Here is a 24305-nt window from a genome sequence, read left to right on the forward strand (position 1 = left end):
TTGCACAAAGTCTTGCAAGGTGCGAAGACTTTTCATTTTCCTTGTGTGATGTTCTTTGTGCATCATGTTTAATCTTGGTTTGGGTGGTTTCCTCCTTTTTTTTTTTTTAAATTAGCCAACTCAGATTTTATCCATTTTCCTCTAACTGACTCCATCCCAAAGGCTCACTGTTAGGATTAATCAATTCCTTTTTCTTAATTTGTTTTGCTTTCAAATTCATGAATTTTTAAAATTATTTCCTTGTTTCTGACTTCTTAGGATAGTTTGTTGTTCTTTTTCTAACTTCTTTAATGGCATACTGAATTTGTTAATTTTCACTGCCTTCTTTATTAACGTGTTAAAGGCTAGGCATTTTCCTCTTAACCCAAGTTTAGCCATAGGACAGTTTTTTGACATCTATTAAACTCTATTTCATTATTCGAGATACTGGGGAAATTCTGGTTTACAATATTCTTTGATCTCTCCCTAAATTCTTCCCCCACCCTAATAGTTCTTTCCTTTTTTCTTAAAGATTTTATTTATTTATTTACTGAGAGGGAGAGAGAGCACAAGCAGGGGGAGAGGGAGAAGCAGGCTCCCCACTGAGCAGGGGGCCCAATGCGGGGCTCAATCCCAGGACCCTGGGATCATGATCTGAGCCAAATGCCAACACGGACTGAGCCATCCAGGCGCCCCCCCCGCCTTCTAATTATTTTCTAATCCTTCTTTTGTTGTGAGTCTTCTAGTTTTCTTGTATTGTAATTTGAAAGTGGTCTGTACTATTTGTATTTTTAAAAATTTTGTCGGGATTTTCTTTGTCGCTGATACATAGTCCACAGGCTCATGAAAAATTCCACAGGCTCAGGAAAAGGCTTATTCTGTATTATCAGTGTATAGCATTTGATACCAAATGACAAAATTAGCTTTATTAAATATACATTCAGGTCCTCAAAGTCTTTATTTTCAGTTTCCTTATCTATCATGGGAGAGGAGGTGCAATGAAGTCTGCTGGTCTTTGGTGTGTGCTGGAAGTTGATGCTCCGATTATTTTGATGTTGTTTTTGGTTATTTTCTCAATCCTGGAAGTTTTAGCCTAATTGTGGAGGGCATGAGTCCTTTGTCATTATAAAATCCCTCCCAGGGTCGTCATCACCACATTGAAACTTGGATTCGATTTTGTTCGATATTAATGTCATGAACCTAGCTTTCTTTTTGTTCACTTCACCTGGTATGTCTTTGTTCCCGCCTTTCAAACTTCCTGAGAAACTTGGTCATAGTTGTTTCGAACCCAAAGTTGGGTTTTGTTTTTCTGACCCAGTCTGAAAGGATTTCTCTTTAAATTGCTTGTTTATTTCTTTTTTTTATTAACATAGAATGTATTATTTGCTTCAGGGGTACAGGTCTGTGCATCATTTTTTAAATTTATTTATTTGAGAGAGAAAGAGAACGAACAGTGGGGAGGGTCAGAAGGAGAGAGAGCGCGAAGCAGACTCCCTACTCAGCTGGGAGCCCGACGCAGGGCTCCCTCCCGGGACCTGAGCTGAAGGCATACAGGTACTGCAATAAGAGACCCTTTGTTGTAATTCTCACATGTTCTATTTTCTGTTTTTAACCTTTCCTCTGTTTGTTCCAATCTGATACAAGCATTATGTTTGCGTTGCTTCACATTACTTTGTATCTATGTGTTTCTGGTCATTTTTAGCTTTATAATTTTAGCTCCTCTTTATAATTTTATTTTATTTTAAAATACTTTATTTATTTATTTGACAGACAGAGATCACAAGCAGGCAGAAAGGCAGGCAGAGAGAGAGAGAGAAGGAAGCAGGCTCCCCGCCGAGCCGAGAGCCCGATGCAGGGCTTGACCCCAGGACCCTGGGATCATGACCTGAGCCGCAGGCAGAGGCTCCAACCCCCTGAGCTTTCCTGCCAGCTGGGAGAAACACCGCCAGCCCCTCCTGGTTTACCCCTCCCTCTGTTAGAACAGCGAGATGAAGGCAAGCAACTTCCCCTCTAGGGGATGGGGGAACTTGCTCTCTGGGCTGGGGCTCCTCCCCTCCGTTGGCTTCTCTCCAAACTGGGGCTATTACTCAGTATTTTCACCTGGACCTTCTACCCACTCTTCAACCCTTCTTCTTGGAATCCAGGGGGAGAAGCTGCTTGTAGATACCCCGAAACTTCTCTATTTCCGCCATTGGCACTTTAAAGCCTGAAGATGGGGTCATAAACCTCCCTGTAGTCTTCTAAATATTCCTGGTGGGGTTTTTTTAAATTCTAGATTTTGTCAATTTTTTGTTCATTTTGTCACATTGGGATAGGAAAAGTCTGTCTTTTTGTTTCTCTCCACCTTTATATTCCAGAAACTCCCCTTGCTCTTTACAGCATAATATTCTGAAATATAAAATTACCGTAATTTAATTAACCATCCTTTTACTGATAGAGTGGTTAACTAATTAATGGAACAAGCAATTTATGCCCAGTGTGATCCGGAAGCAGGGAAATGATCATGTTTACATAAAACTGGTGGAATTTTTAACTGATACAAATCCCCAAAAGGTGTACTCTATCAGAGATCTTAAAAAACGTCTGTGCTCTCTAATTCAGAAATCCCATGTGTAGAAATTGATGCTAAGGAAATAATTATAGCAGAGCCTAATGATTACTAGTACAAGAATATTCAATGGTGCTTTATATAGAAAAGGAAAAATGTTGGAAATGCAATTATTCAGCAAGAGAGGACTGGTTAGAAAATTATGATACAAGTGTGTGATGAGACCAATGCAGCCATTAGTTACCGTGAGGGGGATAAAGAGACCTCACACTGTTTGCAGAGAGGTAATCCGAGGTGCCCTGCCCACTGTGTGTGTGTGTTTTTTTTTTCTTTCTTTCACTGGCCTTACAGTAATTGGAAATAGTCCCTAGATACTGGCAGTAAAGTGATTCCTAGTCCTGGTTCTGGTGTATGAGTATGTGTGTATGTGTCTGTGTATGCAGACACACATACATGCACACACACACACACACACACATACTTCTTAGGCATGTTTGCAAAAGGAGATAAGCTAGAGAAAATTGTTTTTACCAACATCACTTCCATAGGGAACACTGGATTTACTTGAAAGAAATTTCTTGATAAACTACTGAGAGTATGAAATACAAATGCTCTGAATTTGCAAGAGACAGACAGAAGAGTCTTCTGGTTCATTCTGGAAGAAGCAGAAGTCAAGGATTGGGAAGATGTGTCAGGGATTCCCAAGACCACTCTCAGGTCTGATGATTTTCTAGAAGGGCTCCCAGAACTCAGAAAAGCTGGTATCGTCACAGTTAATGTTTGTTATGTGAAAAGATACAGATTAAACCAGCAAAGGGGAAAACCTGCCCAGGCAGAGCCCAGGCACTGGCTTTCAGTCATACCTCCCAGTGGGATCATGGAGACGACACTTAATTCTCCTGGCAGCGACGTGTGACAACTCACACAGACTACTCTCAGCCAGAGAGGCTCCACGAAGCCTTGGTGTCTGTAGCTTTTACTGGGGGTCAGTCACGTCAGGACTTTGTGACTGCCCCTCATAACCCCGTCTCCAGCCTGTCCAGAAGTCCCACGGACTGAGGAGGGCCCAGAATCCCCACCACAAATCACAGTTTGCATAAACTGTCCAACAGGGCCCAAGGCTACAAGTATCCAAAGACACTCTTCTCACGCAGGTGGTTCCAAGGGCTTACAGGTCCTCTTCCAGGGGCAGCTCCGAAGCCAGTCTTCTTTGTGAAATGTGCAGCATTTGACCATCCCCAGCCTGCAGAGTGAACAGGGCACAGAAGGGAGGGACGAATGAAAACACAGAGATGTCAGAAAAGTCTTGTGGACAGAGTGTCCTCCCTGTAATCCCCAAATCTCCAAGAAAAGCCTAGGAGAAGTCCTGAAATACTTTCTGTAAGCGCTTGCTGTGAGCACATAGATTTGCATCAGAGAAAAAGTATTCGTTTGGGGCAAGGGTGGCAGGGAACAAACATGAAGACAGACAGAAACAGGGATTGGGGGGGGGGGTAAGCCACAGGACCAGAGGGAATCCTACAGGTGGGTTGCCAGCGGCATCCATGGCCAGGGGAGCCCCGACGAGGGTGAACAAGCTATTTTGACGAGGGGAAGGGGCAAATGCGTTTTCTAAGCATCATTTTTCTGTCTTCTTTGTATGACTCATTATCATAGTACATTTTCTCAAGTAGTGGCTTTCCGCCCTAGCCATACATTCCAATCACCTGGAAAGAATTTTTTAAATGACCTAACCCCAAATGAATCAGAGTCTCTGGAAATCGGGGCTGGGCATCGTTTTTGGTTTGGGTTTTTTTTGTTGCTGTTGTTGTTTGTTTGTTTTAAATTCCGTGGATGAATCTAATGCATAGACCGGGTGGAGAGCCAGTTCTCGGAAGCGTCTGTCACAGCCCTCATGATGGTCTTTTTTTCCAGGTTACCTTCAGACAGGGTTTCTCAACCTCACCACTGCTGATATTTTGGCCCAGTCATTCTGTTTTGGGGGGTTGTCTTGTGCATTGTAGGATGTGTTTAGCGGCACCCTTTGGCTTCTACCCCCTAAATGCCAGTAGCACCCTATTCCCCAGTTGTAACAATAAAAAATGTCTCCGACACTGCCAATGTCCCCTAGTGGGTCAAAAATCACTTCTAGCTGAGAACTGCAGCCTTAAAAGAACTACTGGCGGTGCGACTTGCAGGAAATTTTCTAGGGGGTACAGATATTTCTTTGCCCCTCCTCCGCCAACACTCTGCTGGTGTATCAGTCAAATCCGTGTGAAGTGCCTCTGTACAAGGCAGCTGATGTGTGGTCCCCAATCAGTGGAAAGTTGCGAGCAGTCGTCCTGCAGAAATGACACACACCCATGTAAATTGGAAACTTTCTGAGTGTTTCTGAGAAATGGTGTTTAAAGCACAGGCTGAGAAAAAGGAAAAAGAGCCCAGCCCAGGAACACATCCTAACTGCAACATTTATTCATCAAGATATCTTGGGGGATTTTTGGTAGTTTTTACTAACCAAAGCCAGTCTAAAAGAAAAAAAAAATGGCTGAAAATAACACCACACTATTGTTCATGGGTCTATGGTCAGCTGGATGGCTGTGCTGGGCTTGTCTGGGCTCACTCACGTGCCTGTGGTCAGCTGGACGTTGGAGAAGTGGCTTTGTTGATATTCGCTGGGCTCCGTCACATGCCTGGGTCTTAGCCAGAAAAACTGGGCTCCACCCCACCTGGTCCCTCTCACTCCGCAAAAGGCCAGCGAGGCCTTGCCCACAAGGTGACGTCAGGGTTCCAGGAGCACAGCTGGAACCATGCATGGCCTCGGCCCCTTATCCCTTCCCCTGCATTCCTTTGAGCCCAGAATATCACAAGGCCAGCGGGCAGGAAAACAGATTCCTCTCTTGATGGCAAGGGCTGCAAAGTCATTTGCAAGGTGACAGCCACAGGGAGGGAGGGAGCACTGTGGTCATTTCTGCAATCTACCACACTTGGGCAAGCTGCTTAACCTGGGCCAGCCTCCATTTTCTCAGCTGCACAACGGGGCGGGGCGTATTGTCTACCTCAGAGTCGCGAAGATTCCGTGCCTAGTGCCCAGGTGACTGTCTTGTCATTCTGCTCTTTAATATAGTTCCCTTGGGGAATGGAATCTGAATCCCTTAGTGCCACTGTGAAAGCCTGCATGATTTGGACCTTGTCAGTCTACCCCCTCTCTGCCTTCCTGACAGACATGTCAGCGTCTGAGCTATTCAAGTTGCGGGATGCTCTGCCTTCCTCCTGGAGCACCCACCTGTCTTCTTGGCCCCTGAACACTTAGATGCCGCTGAGACGCGGTCTGCTCTCGGGCCTGCTTCTTGCCCCAGTCCTCCCCTTCTGAAAAGAGCTCATTATTTGCTCTTCACCAAGGTCAGCAGTGACTTCAGGTGCGACACGCAGGGAATACTGGGTATCATCAAATCATCAATCTCCCTTCAGTTTTTCAATATTTCTGATCACACAGGGAAATTTCCTTTTGATGTTGGTGTGTCTTTAACACCCCTGGAATCTTTGCCAGCCTCCTTTTTGTATGACACAAAGTGAACCTAGGTCTTGAACCTTACAGGAGGAAAAAAAGTATTAGCCCTGAATTGTTTCCATCATTTTTATTTTTACAGTCACTTTCTTTCGTGGCAAGAGATACGAGTTCTACATTTTTCATGGCGCTATAAAGTTGCCTTCAAACCCGCCTTTATTTGGCCAATAAAAAAAGGAACCAGTTTGAAGGAGAAAACCTTAAATAAATATCCATGTGGGTGGTTCTCAGAGAGGACAAAAATAGAGAAGGGGTAGTAGAGTGACAAGTTTGGGAAAATCCTGACTCGGATCATCTGTACAAGCTCTTCTAATAAAAATCCTCCTATGCTTATAGGGTTCCCTTGGTGGTGGTGGAGTCAAGCTTTTGTCTGGCACTGGATCCCACAGTCTGTGAGGGCAGCGACCAGGTCTTCCCAGTCTTTGACACCAGCTCCTCACAAAGGGGCTGGCAAATTCAGCACTCCAGTACCATTCGTGGGAGACGAGGGAGTTGTCAGTGATTCATAATCCTTTACTCAGCCAGATTGCATTATCCTCCCAATGATAGTAGGAGAAGGAGGGAAGACAGAGTACTAACAGTAGCAACTGTAGTAATAGTAAGAGCAGAAACAGTAATGGTACCAGGAGCGGTCATGGTAATGTGACGCGTGGTTGTCGTAGGAGCAGTAGAGGTGGTAGTAATGGTCGCAACCATTTACTGTACACCTGATGTGGGTTAAGTATTGGACTTAATTCCCTATGCATCTGCTCATTTTTCTCATCGCAACCCTACAAGCTACTCTTACTACCTTCACTTTACAGATGAGATGTTGAAGCTTAATGAGCTCAGATAATTGGCTGGGAAGTAGCAGAACTGTGAGTCTGAGGCCAGTCTGACTCCCAGGTTTGTGCTCTTCACGACCAGAGACAGCTCCTCCCACAAGGGTTTCCAGAGTGCAGCGACTTGTACCTTTCCAAAGGCAACGAGAACTCTGCTTCAGCAATTCATGTATAATTTAAGGGAATTCTGAAGCAATTTGAATATTTAAATTATGTCTTATCAAGGCAAAAAAAAAAAAGCTGCTTCTCTTCAATCTACTACAATTCCCAGAATTTCAGGAGAATATCTGAGAACTCCCCCATCTCTACTCCATCTCCAAATACCCCCGGCCCCACCCATGCCATCTCCAGCTTCTGGTCTCTCGTTCCTCTGAAGAAATGAGATTCAGGTGGAAAAATACTGGCACAAGCTTGACCAAGGTTCTGTAATAAAGACACTGTGCATCACGCATCGGCTGCTGGCTGTTGCCATGGTGACAGCCACGATTTCTCCCAGACAGCTTGGGTCTGAAGAGAGGGTGGACCCTAGGGGAACAAGTGGATTTCTCCGACCTGTCAGTCCCTCTCACCTTTCCTGTTTCTCTCACCTCCCCCACTCCCACCAGCCCCCGCACTTCCTTAGATGACCTGACAGCGGGTACCAGCAACCCCCCACCATCATTAGCATTTGGCTCTGAGCCCAGCGTTCTGGCAGCACATTCCTCACCTTCCGTGCCAGCCAATCTCCTGTCCCCAGCCTGCCTCCATCAGCACTGCAGCAGCTGCACCAGCCACCTCAACATCAAGGTCACCACAGGGGCCAACAGTGACAAAGCACCCCCTTCCTTTTTGGGTGGGCATTGCACTGGCTGGCGCCTCCCTATTGTCTGAGCCATTGGGGGTAATAAGATTGTGGTTCTGCAGAAAGATGGTGTCCCTTGGGACGATGGGGTCGCTCAGTCAGTTAAGTGTCCAACTCTTGGTTTCAGCTCAGGTCATGGTCTCAGGGCCGTGAGATGGAGCCCCACGTTGGGCTCTGTGCTCAGCACTGAGTCTGCTTGGGACTTTTCTCTCTCCCTCTGCCCTCCCCCATCCCAAAAATAAAAATAAATCTTTAAAAAAAAAAAAAAAAAGATGCTGTCCCTAGGAGAACAAGTAAGGGGAAACACCAATCCTTGGAGGGGTTAAGATGAGTACAAAATACCCCAGAAAAGTGAGGAAAGAATCAAAACAGTTCCCGTGTCAAAGCAGCTTGGAGCCTAGGCACCAAGGATGATAGTGGAGATGATGCAGATGAGAATAAAGGTGCTGATCCCGATGATGACAACTGACCATTTATTGAGTACTTACTATGTGCTAGACACCACGCGCAGCCCTTTGCAAGTGTTATCGCACATGAACCTCGTATCAGCTCTACGGTCGCCTGTACTAGCCAGGTGGCAACCTCTGTTCCTATATCCAGTTCATAGGTGGGATTCTAAGACATAGACAGGTTAAGTGTCTCACCCTAGGGAAGAACAACCTAGAACAAATCCAGAACATGGGCCATTCTGCAAGACAGTTGGCCTGGACTCCTCAAAAATACTGATGTCATTTACAAAAGGGTAAGGATCTTTCCTAGAAAAAAAAAGAGGAGTAAAGAGATTAGTAACCAAATGCAATTTGTGATCCTTACCTTCCCCCCTGATATGGAGAATAAAAACAGGATAAAACATGTTTGAGGCACACATGGTGAAGTTTAAATACGGATTGCATATTAGATGACATTAGGAATCATTGTTAATTTTTACTAAGTTGATACTAATATTGTGCTTATGTAGGACAATGTACTTATTTTTGGGTGACACGGGCTGTAATATTTACGGAAAAAGTGTCGTGATGCTTATAATTTACTCGTGCATATACTTACTCCGTGACATTTCCTAATAGCCTATTCTCTGATTTCTCTGGACTCTAACGGTGGGGCGGGGGGGGGATCCTACAATTCAATTCAGTTGTGACATTAACTACCCAGAGTCAGCACAGACCCCACAGGTTAAGGGGTTTGTCGCACAAGACTGCCCCATTAAGATACCAATCACAAGTCCAAGGTTGTCACCTCTACTTCTGACTGCCAGGCTATAAATTCAAGGTTGTCCCCACAGTCCCCTCCTCAGTTTTGATTGTTTGCTAGAATGACTCACAGAAGTCAGGAAAGCATTGGACTTATATGTACTAGTGTATGACAAAGGGTGCAACTCAGGAACAGCTAAATGGAAGACACACACAGGGTAGGGTAGGGGAGAAGGGCACGGAGCTTCCGTGTCCTCTCGGGGCACACCACCCTCCCTGCCTCTCAGGTTGTTTGCCAACTCCAAAACTCTCTGAACCCTGTCATTTGGAGGTCCTTATGGAGGTTTCATCACGTAGGCAGGATTGCTGAAATCACTGGCAGTGAGCGAAAATCTCCAGCCCCTCTGGGGATGGGGCTGAAAGTTCCAACCATCTCATTATACCTGGGTCTTTCTGGTGACCAATCCCCAGTCCTGGAGCTATCTAGGGACCCCCCCCCCCCAGCCACCAGTAATTCATTCGCATACAAAAGGCACACTTATGTTGCCCAGGGATCCACATGTTTTAGGAGCCATGTGCCAGGAACCTGGGACAAAGACCAAATATTGATTTTTGTTATAGTATCACACTTACGCACACACACACATATATAGCAAATATAGCAAAATGTCAACAACTGTTGAACCCTGGTGGTTCATCATTAGGTTATCAGTAGTATATCACATGAGTCATCATAGTACTGTTCTTTCAACTTTTCTCTGTGCGTGAAATTTTTTCATTGTAGGTGTGAATAAAAGTAAAGAAAGGTTGAGTAACTTGTCCAAGGCCCAAGGTCACATAGCTATTAGGCATCAGAAGTGAACTCTGATCTGAGCCACCTGGCTTCAAAGCCTGTGTTCCAGAACACTGTTCTGTTGCTCACCTTAGAGTTACCCGCGGGTTCCCTTTGCAGAGGGCCATGTACTTGGCGATAGTAAAGAAGCAGGTATTGGTGTGATGGGAGAATCCCACCATCCAAGCTGTGAAACAGCCCTTCACCTATTCAAGAGCTATTTTTCTGAGGTAGCTATGGGACTGTCAGTGGCTAAAGAAATGCCGTTATGAATGAAAACAGATGAAAGTTCCCGCCTCTGTGCAGCTTACATTGCAACCACTTTAGACTACATTCTTAGCAGCAGGGTCTGGCATCTGATACCCCTTGAAACATGTTTCTGGGTGTAGCCTAGGAAGGGGAGTTGAGAGCTATCGTCTGTAATTTTTGTAGCATCAAAATGTCTGCAGTATCAATAACAACATCAACATTAGCAAAATTATTGAGAGTATTTCTTAAAAGCACAAGTCCAAAATTTACTTTCAACACTAGACTTAACAAGTCTGACAGTATTAAAGTAATCCTGTGGCCAAGCAGGAACTGTGGCTTGCCGCCGCCGAGAGTCATAACGGAGGCTCATACTGCATCTCCCTAGCCCGGGAAAAGATCCAAATTCAAAATCTGAAGTACGGTTTCTACTGAATGCATATGGCTTTCACACCAGCGTAAAGTCAAAAAATCCAAGTCGAACCATCGTAAAAATCAGGGGCCATCTGTATTGGTTGAAGTGTCTACTCAATCTTGAAGACATTCCAGCAATGCATATGTGGATCAAAAAAAAGTAAACTAATAGATTATCAATGAATAAAAAATAAAACCTTGGGATTTGTGAAAATATTTAGCAGGCTGAGACGAATTACAAAGACCAAAGAGCTCAGAGGAAAATGTTTCTCGAGATAACAAAGATTTACTGCCAAGCAGATAGCATGTTTGAAAAACGGTCTATACTCAAGGAGGTAAAAGGGCGGATATTAAACCAAGGGTGAAAAGAAGAAACGGATACAAAAAAGTATCGACTTCGTCAAAATTGCAGCTGAAGGCAGGAAAAGCAGAAATGCACAGGAGAAAGTTGTATCAATACAACAAAAGAAGAACTTAGGAAATGCAGAGGAAATTAATCAAGAGAGGGAAAAAAGTAAAAGAACCAGATCATGGAGCTTCTGACTTCCCTATGGTGGGAAAGAACTGGCAATGAGTCTCAAGGCTAAAATTAATGATAGAACACAACAAAGGTTCACTTTCCAGAACTGATGGAAGGGAGGAGCTACACAAACTCTCCTGGAGATGATCAAAGCCTGGTTGAGGGGATATCACACCAGACTTTGAAGCATCATGAGTCTCTCCCCAGGAGCAAAATCGACATATTGCAAATCATTTTTATTGACAATAACATTACACAAAATCTAACTCTTTTCGGGTCCTAAATGCAGGTCAGCATCTGAACATGGATTAATAAAACGAGATGGAGGTTGGGAAGGATGGTTGAAAATAAAAACAAAACAGCTATGGGGGTATGATTATTTGGAAGACAGGTAAAAATGAAAATGCCCCTGGCAAGTGAGTTTTGAGATTTTCCAGTCCTAGGTACCTCTTTCTAAATGCTACTTCCCAGCAGAAAGCCATTCAGGTAGAATGCTAAGGTTTACCAATGGTTTATTTTTTATTTCCAACTGGTAGGTGATTTGAAAGTAGAATGGTAGTAAATAACTTGGTGGGCCCACAAACAGGGAGGTACCATTTTTCCTGGGTGGAATTAATAATCTGAGACTAACTAGAAAGGGATTTTGCAATTAATAGAGCCTCATAGTGGGGATAGGTGTAGCATCCTGTCCTCTCCATTGCAACACAGTGGCACACAAAAGCAGGTACACTTGTCAGTGTGTTCTGACAGAAGCTAACACCCTGAAGGCTAACCTTTTTAAGCACGAATGTTCTCTGAAAGCATCCCTCCCCCAACACAACACGTACATGTTGGTCTAAATCTGAGCAATCATGTTCATAAACTTTTTTAGAAAGGATCACCAAAAGGTTATGGAAAGGTCTACCAACTACAATTTTGGTGAACCCACTCCAATTCTCCAACCAACATCACCAATTTCATGCAGTTTTCTGATCCCAAGGGGGTAGGGGAGATCAAAGAAACAAGGCCTCTGGTGGACAGAGAGAACAACTGGAAATTGCAAGAGACGTACGCGAGGATATTTCGCACAAGGAAAGCTATGATTCTTCCTACTTAAATAACAAATGCCAGAATTTCCTAAGGTTCTAGGTTGCTAAAGAAATACGAATGTATTTCAGCTTTGGAAGAAGATTCACATTAGATACGGGATGTTGAGTACCCTCATAGGATCCAGGAATTCGCACCACACCCACCATGGTACTCCTGGACACCTTCCTTCTCTGTTTACTGGAGGTCACACAACCTCACAATGACAGCCCAAGAAGGATGTGCCACCCTGGCTTTTCTTCCTTCTCTTTCCCCACCTGTCAAAAGCAATCCTATTCTTCTTGCTTAATGGAATGATTCCCAACCACAGCAACAGGACTGAATGAAAAAGGAATTTCTGGCTGCCTCCCAGATGCTAAAATAACTTCAAGGATGGACATTTAATTCAGATAATGCCTCAGAATTCACATATGTGCCAGCGGGGTGAAAACAGTCCAGGGTGATTTGCACCCACTATCTCTGCTCCTCAACCTTCTCCTCTTCTCACTCACCACTTCTGAAACTGTTCTCACAGTATGCACAGTCTGCCCCTGAAACTCTTCTCATCATGGTCACTGATGACCTCCTTTTTGCACCAGGGGACACATCTTGCTTTCTTGACTCTGTCTGACATAGCTGATCACTCCTTTATTTTCTGATTCTTCTCTCTAGCAGAATCCTTGGCATCCCCTGCTAGCCCCTCTGACTGCTCTTTCCTTTTTCCTCCTTCCTCTTGCCCTTCCCTTTCCTTTCCACAACCCCTTAGATGTTCCCTCTTGTCAGAATCCCACCAGCCTTCTATTCTCTCTACAGTCATTGATGGAGCTTTCAATACAACCACCATGCCACTGATGCCTTATCTTCCGTCTCCAGTTCAGGCATCACTTCTGAGCTCCTAGGTTCATGTCTAATTGACTCTCAAATATCCCCTGGTCGTCCCATACATTCCTTAAACTCAACGTGTCTGACGTTGGGCTTACTATCTTCCCCTAACTCTATGGTCCCTCCAGTTTTCTTCCCCTCAAGCAGAGGCACCAGAGTCCATAAGTTACCCAACCTTGAAACATGGGAGTCATCCTGAACTCCTCCTCTTTGTTCACTCGCCACATCCAACCAGTCACAGCTGCGGTGAGTCTACCTGTGAAATCCCTTGCAAGTTGCATGACCACTGTTTCTTGTTCCTCATGCTCATAATCTCTCTAGTTGCTTTGTCTTGCTTCTTCTATACTGTAAACTCCCTGAGGTCTGTCTTCAGCTTGGTCTGTCTTGTCCACCATTTTATTCCCAGGACCTAGGATAGTGCCTAGGCACAAAGTTGGTGGTCAGAATGTATTTGTTGAATCGATGGACAGCCCCTTCCTTGAATAGGTTACACTTCCTCTCTTCTCTCTCTCTTTATATCCATGGTTCATGTGATCACTGGATTACCTTTCCAATGGTAGATAACTTCCAAGATGGTTCCCAATGATTCTTGACTTCTAATGTTTATGCCCTTATATAATTTCCTTGCCTTCCACTTGGGCTGGGCCTAGTGAACTGAATCTGCCAAAGAAGTGACAGAATATCACTTCTAAGATTAGGTGACAAAGAGACTCCAGCTTCCATTTTGCATGCCTTTTCTTGCTCTCTCTGCCTTTTCTTGCTACTATGTTGTGAGCTATCCAGTGGAAAGACCCTCATGGAAAGGAACTGAGGAAGACCTTCCAGCCAACAGCCAGCAAGGAGACCTGCCAACGACTGTGTGAGTGAGCTGGGAACTGGATTCTTCCTCACTTGAGCCATCAGATGAAACTGTAGTCCCAACCAACACCTTGCCTGCCACCTTGCGGGAGACCCTGATCCACAGAAACTGTAAGATAATAAATACTGATTGTCTTAAGCTGCTAAATTCCACAGTAATTTGTTCTGTAAATATAGATAACTATTACTTGACCTAAGGCTCAATTTCAAATTGCAAGCTCTAAACCCTCTAATAGATTATGTTAACTGTGGTATTTTCATACTATGAATACTCTGGAGTAGTTAAGAGAAGCTAAGTCCATCTATGCTATCGTGGAAAGGCTTTCAAGACACTGGATTTTAAAAAAGCAAAGTGTGGAGCAATACTTATTGTAGGGTATCATTCATGTAAAAGAAAAAAAAGTCCAACAGAACACACAATATATGGTCTATAGTTACATGTAAGTTTATGTAAATGCATGTAAAATGCAAAATAATTCTGGAGGTAAACATATCCACAGATAGTAATGATTACCTCGGGGTGGTTAAGAAGGACTTAAACTCTGTCTTTCTCTAGTTTTTGAAATTTTAACTTGAAGAAAGTTTAACTTGATGAAAAGGGTAAGTATTACTCTAGTAATACAGACTATAAAAGATCAAAGTCGTGGTAACTCCTTCTCCCCAGTTAACCATTATGAACAGTTTGTTCTAGATTCTTCCATACTTTTTTCTAAACCTAATGAATAAAAATGGGATCCTATTTTACTTACTGTTCTGTAGCCTGATTTTTTTCTACTACCCATATATTGTGCGCATCTCTCTATGCTCATATGTAGAGAACTATTAATTTTTTTGACTACTTCAAGCACAATGCTTGAAGCTTAGTAGTTACTCAAAAAATATCCATCAAGTGCATTCATTTGTCTGTCACTACTGATGGACAGTTGGTTTGATTCTGCAGTAGGACATCTTTTCATACTAATATGATTATTTCCCTGAGATGGATTCCTAAAAAATGAAGTCACAGATTCAAAAGGGCTGTCTTTAAATCTTGCAACATGTTGCCAAATACCTCTGCATTTAGAGTCTACTGTATTACATTCCTACCCGTCAGTATGCACAAGTGCCTGTGTCCCCTCATGCCCCCAGCAGTGTGGGATATAATTAATCTCTGACATTAGGTGGCATTGGCTCTTTAACTATCAATGTTGTATTGGGGAGCTGGAGACCAGGCACAGTGCACTGAGCTTACCCGTGCCCTTGAGAGATCAATATAAATGAAGAAAACAATAGTCAGGGTCCCAGCAGGAGAGAGAAGACACACTCAAATGAGGTGATTCAAGGAGCATTTAATAAAGGGACACTTCCTGAAGGAGAGTAGGGTATTGCAATGCCACAGGCATCCTCAAGGACTAAGTACAGCAGGCTCTGTTATCACCCTAGGCCTGCAGAGGCCAACAGAAGAGAGGCGAAGGACCATAACCAGGACACAGAGGGGCACAGGTGGAGAAGGTTGCCTCGCAGGAGCTGTCCTTCTAGGCCACCTAGAGATCAGAGAGGGAGGAAGCTGGCAAATTTTTTTTAAGATTTTTAGAAACCTTATTTATTAGAGAGCACAACAAGCAGGGGGAGAGGCAGAGAGAGAGGAAGAAGTAGTGTCCCTGCTGAATAGGGAGCCCATTGTGGGGCTCAATCCCAGGACCCTGGGATCGTGACCTGAGCTGAAGGCAGATGCTTACCCCTCTGAGCCACCCAAATGCCTGGAAGCTGCCAACGTAATATCCCAACTTCCCACTCCTCCTTCCCTCCTCCCCAGTCATCTTCTGGGACTCCCTCTGGAGTCAAAACCAGTGGGAAGCCAGAGGGTAAGGGAGCCCTTTGAATCGCCTGTATACTTGGCCTTCTGGAGCATGACGCATAGAGCATATAGTAAATGCTCAATAAACGTGTCATTGGATGTAAACCTCACAGCAATTTTTCAAGGCAGGCACTTACATTTCAGTGGGGGAAACTGAGGCTCAGAGAGATGAACTCCCTTGCCTAAGGTCACAGTAGGTCTTGAGGGCTCCTGAGCTCTGTACTCTTCAAGGCTACAGAGTTTGGATCCGATGGCAAGAAGGCAACAGTCAGCACAAACCTGTTGTCAAATGTCAAAATTCCGCAACACAGGGCGAAGCTGTGGATCAGACTCTGCGCAGCCTCTGTGACGTGTGAGGTGGTAGCTCAGGTGGGGTGCGGCGGACAAGTCCCCAGCCGCGCCAGCCGCGCCTCCACGCCAGCCATGCCACCACGGGGGCACACCTGGAGGAGAGGGCAGAACACAGGCTGAAAGTCCAGTTCTGGACACGGCTGCTCCCGCTCAGGTCCCCGCTCTGTCCCCTACCAGCTCTGTAACCTTGGGCAGGCTCCTTAGCTCCTCCTGGTCCTGTTTCTCCCTCTGGAAAGTTAGGGTAATCCTGGTTTTTACCTCAGAAGGACTGTTGGGAGGGCTTTATGCGTGACAACGTAGAGTGCCCAGCTCATTTTTTATCGTGTCTATTCTGACTCACCGAGGGCTGCTGCCTCCTGGCCTCGCTCCCCTGAAGAACTCCTGAGGTACCATCTCTCCTTAGTGAGACTCTGCTCACCCAAAGCCAGAGGCATCTTGTCCAGGGCTATAAAGGGCCAAGCATCAATACTTTGGGCTTTGTGCGCCATTCACCTCTGTCACCACTACCCACCGCTGTCTTCCCAGAGCAAAAGCAGCCAGAGACCATCTGTAAATGTGGGTGTGGCTGGTTTCCAGTAAACCTTTATGTATGGACACTGATATCTGAATTTCATGTCAGAAAATAGTATTTCTTTGGATTCTTTTTCAATGACTTAAAATTTCTAAGATAACTCTCAGTCCACAGGCCATACGAAGACCAGTGGCAGGGCGCCTGGGTGGCTCAGTGGATGAGGACTGTGCCTTCGGTTCAGGTCATGATCCGGGGATCTGGAGATGGAGCCGAGCCTCCCCACTCCATTTGTGCTCACTGTCTCTCGTGCTCTTTCTCTCTCTCAAATAAAACCTTAAAAAACAATGAACAACAACAACAAACAAGCGGCAAGCCAGGTTTAGCCCTTAGTCTGTAATTAGCCAACCCTTAGTGGTGGCCCCTTCAGGCGCAACAGACCCCCTAGCAGCACACATGAAACCTGACTTGCTTCTATGTTCACCCCTCAGAATCAGGCCTGGGAACAAACGCCACTGTCCCTGGTTAAGATAAATCTGCCGTGAGCCTGTGTGATGCAGCTTCTGGCACTCAGCTCCACGGTGCTGGGAACTACAGTCCCTCTGGCCTTTTCCCAGTTCTTCAGGGCCAACCCTTTTCCTGCCTCAGGGCTTCCAGAAGGGCACCCCCCCCCCCGGTGCTGAAGGCACCTGCCCCCAGTGCGATTGTGCGATTACATCTGTCTTCCTTCCCACTGTACTTTCGAGGCCCAACATAGGGCCTAGCATACAGGGAGTGCTCAATAAATGTGCCTCAGACTTAACCCCATACCAGAGGTAGATGCCCACATACCGAGGGGAAAACTGCAGCTCAGAGAGGGGACTTAACCAGTGCAGGGTCACACAGCTAGCTTCGGAGGTTTCAGCATGCAATGCTCTCTGTTGACCCGGGGAATCTCAAAGTGCCTCATATTCTAGTGCTGCCGTCAACTATCTGAAGATCTTGATCAGGTCACTTAGTCTCTCTGTGTCTCAGTTTCTTGGTCAGTAAAATAGGCATGATAATAATAACAACAAGGTCTTTCTCACTCGGTTGTCATGGGGATCGAAGGAGTTCGTAGACCAGCGGTGTGTAGAAATGTGCCCGGCATTAGTCCTTGTCAGCATGAAGCTCTCGGCTGTGAAGGAGACTGAGGAGATCTTAGGTCTGGGCAAAAGCAATGGCTTCCTCCCTCAGCCCCAGGGTGACCCTGCCCGCAGAGAACTTTAAGGGGGCACAGGCTCACAGAGCCCATGGTGCCGAAAGCCCTTGGAGGAGAGGCTCCTGGGCATTTGTAGAGAAAAGCAAGATCTCTCAGCCTAGGAGGTGAGGCTACCCTGGCTTTGCTGGGGTTAAGTCCAACCAGAACGTGTTTATTTTCCCCTGTGTCTGGAAGGGCCTCTCTGGTCTCCATGGCAACATGATTTCCTGTCCTGGTTTTCCCTTGGACGAGATACCTGCTGAATGCAGAGGCGTCTGGGCTAAAGCTTGGGGTGGAGGCCAGGGTTGAGGCAGGCCACTTTAACTCACTCCCCCACGCTGGCTGGGTGGGCCGCGCAGCCCGGGCCCATGTCACAAGAACCTTTGTTTACCAGCCCAGACATCCAGCTTGAGGGTGACGTCATGGAATCCAACCCAGATTCCTTGCTACGCCCCATTTTCTCTCTGTCTTCCTTGTCCAGGGTTTTGTTTCTTCCTGCGGCTGAGGACACAGAGGCTCACACGCATCCCCAGTTTCCAAAGAATATTTCTAAGTCCCCCCTTATCACAGGTCGTACCCCAAGTCTGGAAATTTCACTAACCGTCATACATTCATTCATCCTTTCTTTCTTTCTTTTTCTTTTCTTTCTTTCTTTTTTTTTTTAGTAGTTTTATTCATTCAACAAACACTTGGGTATTGGATTAAATGACAAAACTGTGCTGGAACTGAAAAAAGGTGCCAAATGGGTTGGATCTTTAGTCTTGAGGAACCTGTCCACTGGAGAGTGGGGACAGGCATGTGGACGGCTACGCACTATGCAGAATGCCTGGTGCCTAGACAGAGGGCTCTGCAGGGTGGTGTGGAACCGCGATGGGAAGCTCGGCTTCTGCTGCCTGCCTGCATTCAGAGTCAGCTCCTAAACTCCATGGCCTTGGGCAAACCCTGAGCCTGAGCCTGAGCCTCAGTCTTCTTATCTGTAAAATAGAAATAGCCACTTGAGGGCATGACATAGCAGGGTGGCTAGGAGTCTGCCTTCTGACATGGCATTGACTGGTTCAGGTCTCCACTCTACCACTTACCAGCTCTGTGTCCTTAGGCAAATTAGCTAACCTCTCTGATCAGTGGGGAGTGTCCTAGCACCTGCTGCACAGAGCTGCTTGAGGTTTAAATGATTGAGTGCAGGCATCTAGGGCAGTACTCTTAGATCGGTTTTATTATTGCCACGACCTCAAAGGACCCCGGACCCAGAGGAGGTTGATGCTCAGTCTCTGTGGAGAGTTGGAGGTTGAGCAGTGAGAGAGGCCCTACCAGCGGAGGGTAGCTAATTAGCTACTTAACATCTACACCACCCCCTACTTCCCTGAGATCGGGGAGCATATCTGCATCACTTCCCCATCTTATTCCCACCTCCAAACACAGTCTGTGGAGTAGGAGATCAGTGAAAATGTGAACAATTGAATGGCCAAAGGATGAGTCTGACCTCCTTGTCATGCATACAATTTGACTAAAACCCACTGTGATGGTTAATTTTTACATGTCACCTTGACTGGGCCACAGGGTGTCCAGATACTTGGTTAAACATTAGTTCTGGATATGTCTGTGAGAGTGTTTTTGGATGTGATTACCATTGGAACTGGTACACTGAGTAAAGCAGATTGCTCTACCTGGCGTGGTGGGCATCATCTCATCTGTTGAAGGCCTAAACAGAATAACAGGCTGAATAAGAAAGAATTTTCTTTCTCTGCCTGACTGTCTTTAAGCTGGAACATAAGTCTTCTGCCTTCAGACTCAGACTCAGGCTGGGATTTATACCACTGGCTCTCCTGGTTCTCAGGCCTTCAGACTCGGACTAGAACAATAACGTCGGCTCTCCCGGGTTTGGATTTCTCATTCGCCATAATCATGTGAGTCAATTCTTTATCATAAATCTCTTAATCTATACATCCTATTAGTTCTGTTTCTCTGAAGAACACTGACTAATACATTCATCATTCACTTAATCAATTTCTAGAAATTCTTTCTAGACCACCGCCCTGGGCTCTGGTGGTGACAAACCTTAAGATGCCATGGATTTATAGGCTTTCCCAACTTTCTTGGACATCCTTCTTTCCTTTCCTAGCAAGGGGAACCCTACTGATTCATTTACTCATTTACACACATTTATTCAAACTAACATCTGTGATGATCAAAACAATGGTGTACGGGGTACTATGAAGTAAACTATTAAAGGAAGTTGTGCTGTCCATTCAGCACACTCTCTACTTTCTCTCAGACATTCTGAAGTACCTTGGGGCATTGACCCTCAGCTCCAAGGGAGCAGGAAAAGAGAGAATCCTGACTGATAAAAACCAATTTGGATATTTCTTCTATTATATCAGTGATTCAGAAATCTGGAATCCACGTGTGGCATTTTCTCAGAGAAAAGAATTGGTTTAAGGACAGGCAATGAGCCAACTCAGTCTACTGAGGTCCAGTGAGTTAGACAAGGGCTCACGATGCACAAGATACATTGGTCACCCCTCTTCTGGACATTGTTGGGTGAGGGCTTCTTATTGGACTTGATTAGTTTTATTGTTTAAACCAGTTGGAGGTATATTTTCTGGTTAAAAAAATAAATAAGTAAATAAATAATAAAAAACCAAAAATCCAGGAGCATCCTAACTGGTATAAACATGTAGCCTGGAGACTAAACTAGTCATCAAGAGACAACATAGGATCTTCCAGAGAAGAGTAACGTGACCAGATCCAATGCTTTAAAAAGAGCCCTCTGGTGGCAGTGAGGACAGTGAAGGGGATTTAAGAACAGAGGCAGGCTCATGCTATAGGGTGTCTGGTGGAGGTAGTGAAGGACAGTGAAGGTGACACTAGGACTCGAAGTTAAAATAGACATGTTGACAAGGATTATTCCTCAGACTCCAAATGCTCTGAGACTGTGGGACCATTATGACAGGCCAGGAGAAAATTTAGGAATATTTCTTCATTCATCCAGCACGTTTTTTTGAGCTCTTCTGTGCCAGCACTGTACTAGCTGCTGGAGATACAGCCGTGAATGAGACAGACACAAATCGCTGCCCTTGTAGAGCCAACATCTTAGTGGAGGAAAAGACAGTAAAGAAAATGAGTAAGTACACACATAAAATTGGTTATATGGTGCAGCAGGGAGTCTGCTTCTCCCTCTCCCTCTATGCGTGCATGTTCTCTCTCCAATAAATAAATCTTTTTAAAAATTAAAAAAAAAATTGTGATAGGGTGATCCATCCTGCGAAGAAAAATTTTAAAAAGGAGAGAGGAATAAGGAGTTGGAAGGGAAACTACTTAGCCAGAGGTTCCCAATCCATGCCCCTCAAAAGCAGAGGTTTTTATCAACCAAAAGCTTTGAGGAACGGTACCTTTCTATATTCTGTGGCTGACTAGGATCACAAAAGTAATTACTATTATGATAAAACAACCTGAGTATTTATTGGATGCCTACTACATGAAAACCCAAAGCATTATTCCAGTCTGTTCATGAACATTATTTTACTTAGTCTCTATTTTATAGATAAGGAACCAAAAGCCAATGATGAAAAGTAAGCCACCCAAGATGGCATAGTGGCATTAGGTCTGGACCTGGGTCCATTCAACAACACCCTGTTTTCCTTTTTGATTTTATGACGCTAACTTAGTAGGGTCCAAAGTCACGTTTCTCAGCAGCTACCAGCTGAAAAGACAAAGAAAGAGAAAATGAATTCGTTATGAATCACACATACGTGATTAAATGAGTGAAATCTTTCAAAGGTATCCATGAGAGGAACTATAAAGGTTTTTAAAGAGTGAAGCTAGGGGCACCTGGGTGGCTCAGTCAGTTAAGTGTCAGACTCTTGATTTCAGCTGAGGTCATGATCTCAGGGTTGTGAGATCGAGCCCCAGCGTGGGGCTCTGCGCTGAGCATGGAGTCTGCTTGAAATTCTCTCTCTCCTTCTTTCTCTGCCCCTCACTCCATTTACTCTTGCCTTGCCTCCTTCTCTCTCTCTCTCAAAATAAAATATGAGTTTTTTTTTTTTTTTTTAAATAAAGAGTAGAGGGGCCCCTGGCTCCTGGCTCAGTAGGTTAAAGCCTCTACCTTCGGCACAGGTCGTGATCACAGGGTCTTGGGATCGAGCCCCACATCGGGCTCTCTGCTCAGCAGGGAGCCTGCTTCCTCCTCTCTCTCTGCCTGCCTCTCTGCCTACTTGGGATCTCTGTCTGTGAAATAAATAAAATTTTTTAAAAACTTAAAAAATAAATAAATAAAAAATAAAAATAAAGGGTAAAGGTGTTATAGGATGTTTTTTCCTTCAGAGCCCACAGCTCTTGGTCACACCACTTCAAAGGATGAAGAGGTAGACCAGGTGAAGAGTGGTGGGAAACAAAGTAAAGTTTAGTGGGTAATAGTACAAAGCTACCAAAGAGGGAGGAGACCCAAGGAGGTGGCCACAGGAGTTTTTAAGTCTAGGGGCTTTTATGGGCTTGGTGGGCTGTTTTAATCTGATTAACCCTCCATATGCCTATCATCTGGTCGGTTTTTGGTCATCTATCATGAAGGAATGGGTGGAGGGTGCCTTCCAGGGTGGTGTAAATTCTTTTAAGGGTGGTTTCCTCTTAGGGTGGTATGGGGGAGGCTTGTCTTTCCCTCCTTTCTTTCAACTCTCCTTCATCAAAGACAGTTAAGTCTGACCTCAAGATGCAGCTAGGCTTTTCACCACAATTCTTGATTATCTCTATCTCTGTGGCCCCCTCATTTCCCCATTGAGCTCCTATAGTCATCACCCCCAGGGGCTACCTGGGGTTTGTTGGAGGGCAGGAACAGACCCAGAAGGTGAAGATCTTTGGAACTTGGAGCACTGTGTCAACCAGATTTCAGAGAAAGAATCCCTTGTTCCTTTCTCAAACAAATATTGTTCTGGAAACCCCCTGAAGGCAAAAGACTCAAGGTCAAAAAGCAGAGCAAAGTGTGCTTTGTGGATACCCTTGCTTGGGGCCACTTGACTCTTCTCTCATCAACATTTTTTTTTTTTTATTGTGAGTTAAGTTGTTGGAATGTTGTTTTAATTGTATATGTAATGCTTAAATTGATTCTTCTTTTTATAAAGAATTTTATAAAGAATTAAAAAGAATCAGGCTTGAGCCACCCAGGGTCCATTTAGCAGCTGCCCTTAGCTCAGGTTAGATCCCAGGGTCCTGGGATGGAGTCTCCAGCTCAGCCGGGAGTCTGCTTCTCCTTCTGCCCCTCCCCACCCCCACCCACTAGTGTTCTCTCTCTATCTTGCAAAAATGAATAAAATCTTTTTTTTTTTTTAAGATTTTCTTTATTTATTTGACAGAGAGATCACAAGTCGGCGGAGAGTCAGGCAGAGAGAGAGAGAGAGAAGCAGGCTCCCGCTGAGCAAAGAGTCCGATGCGGGGCTCGATCCCAAGACACTGAGATCATGACCTGAGCCGAAGGCAGCGGCTTAATCCACTGAGCCACCCAGGCGCCCCTGAATAAAATCTTTTTAAAAAACTAAAATGTGGGGCGCCTGGGTGGCTCAGTGGGTTAAAGCCTCTGCCTTCAGCTCAGGTCATGATCCCAGGGTCCTGGGATTGAGCCCCACATTGGGCTCTCTTCTCCGTGGGGAGCCTGCTTCCTCCTCTCTCTCTCTGCCTGCCTCTCTGCCTACTTTTGATCTCTGTCTGTCAAATAAATAAATAAAATCTTCAAAAAAAAATGTGATAGGTAAGGCTAAAGTCCCCTTTGGTCTCCATCACCAACCCTGAGCTTCTTTTCCCTGCCCTTGTTCTCAGTGTGTTTGGAGTGTATCCTTCCAGATATTTCTCTAAACAAATGCTTTTGTATAGAATCTATATACTGTTGTTATGTGCTTTTTTCCCCCAAGTACACAAATAGCGTCATACTATACATGTAATCCTAAAATTTCCACTCTTTATTTAAGAAGTAGTCAACCTTAGGGGCGCCTTGATGGCTCAGTGGGTTAAAGCCTCTGCCTTTGGCTCAGGTCATGATCCCAGGGTCCTGGGGTCAAGCCCCACATCGGCCTCTCTGCTCAGCAGGCAGCCTGCTTCCTCCTCTCTCTCTGCCTGTCTCTCTGCCTACTTGTGATCTCTGTCTGTCAGATAAATAAATAAAAATCTTAAAAAAAAAAAAAAGTAGTCAACCCTAGGGGCACCTGGGTGGCTCATTTGGTTAAGCCTCTGACTCTTGATTTTGGCTCAGGTCATGGCCCGAGTCTGTCCAACTCTACACTCAGTGGGGAGTCTGCTTGAGATTCTCTCTCTCCCTCTCCATCTGCCCCTGCCCACCCCCACAATTTCTCCCTCTCTCAAATAAATAAATAAATATATATATATTTTAAAAGTTTTGGTCAATCCTAGATATCTAACACCTCAACGGGAGGTGTTTTTCTTCATGAAGACCCAGGGAAGGAAACTAATATTTATCACAGTTTCAATGGGCGCCATACACTGCACTGAGCTATTTATCGTAAATCCTAAAGGCTTCAGGTTTGAGTTAAAGCTGTATTTACCTGAGGATAAATTGGCAAATGTATTCCCAACCACTGTATATTTAAAGTAATAATTTTTTTTTTTAAAGAATTTATATATTTATTTGACAGAGAGAGATCACAAGTAGG

General features: G+C 44.9%; 1 long non-coding RNA gene across 3 annotated transcripts; it reads right to left on the bottom strand.

Annotated features, from left to right (window-relative positions):
* Positions 1-1868: 1868 nt before the first annotated feature.
* LOC101676406 lies at positions 1869-18032 on the bottom strand. 3 transcript variants are annotated; one of them, XR_201210.3, is made up of 4 exons: positions 17912-18032; positions 17268-17592; positions 15857-16020; positions 14941-15263 (listed from the first exon to the last, which is right to left on the bottom strand). It is a non-coding gene; the product is annotated as an uncharacterized LOC101676406 (long non-coding RNA). The 3 variants fall into 3 exon arrangements; XR_001177221.2 differs by lacking the exons at positions 14941-15263; positions 17912-18032 and adding an exon at positions 1869-3770 and having other exon boundaries at positions 17268-17827; XR_001177220.2 differs by lacking the exon at positions 17912-18032 and having other exon boundaries at positions 17268-17827.
* Between the last annotated feature and the right edge of the window lie 6273 nt (positions 18033-24305).

The sequence above is a fragment of the Mustela putorius genome, unplaced genomic scaffold, assembly GCF_011764305.1.
Source record: "Mustela putorius furo isolate JIRA1106 unplaced genomic scaffold, ASM1176430v1.1 tig00004041_pilon_pilon_pilon, whole genome shotgun sequence".
NCBI classification, from domain to species: Eukaryota; Metazoa; Chordata; class Mammalia; order Carnivora; family Mustelidae; genus Mustela; species Mustela putorius.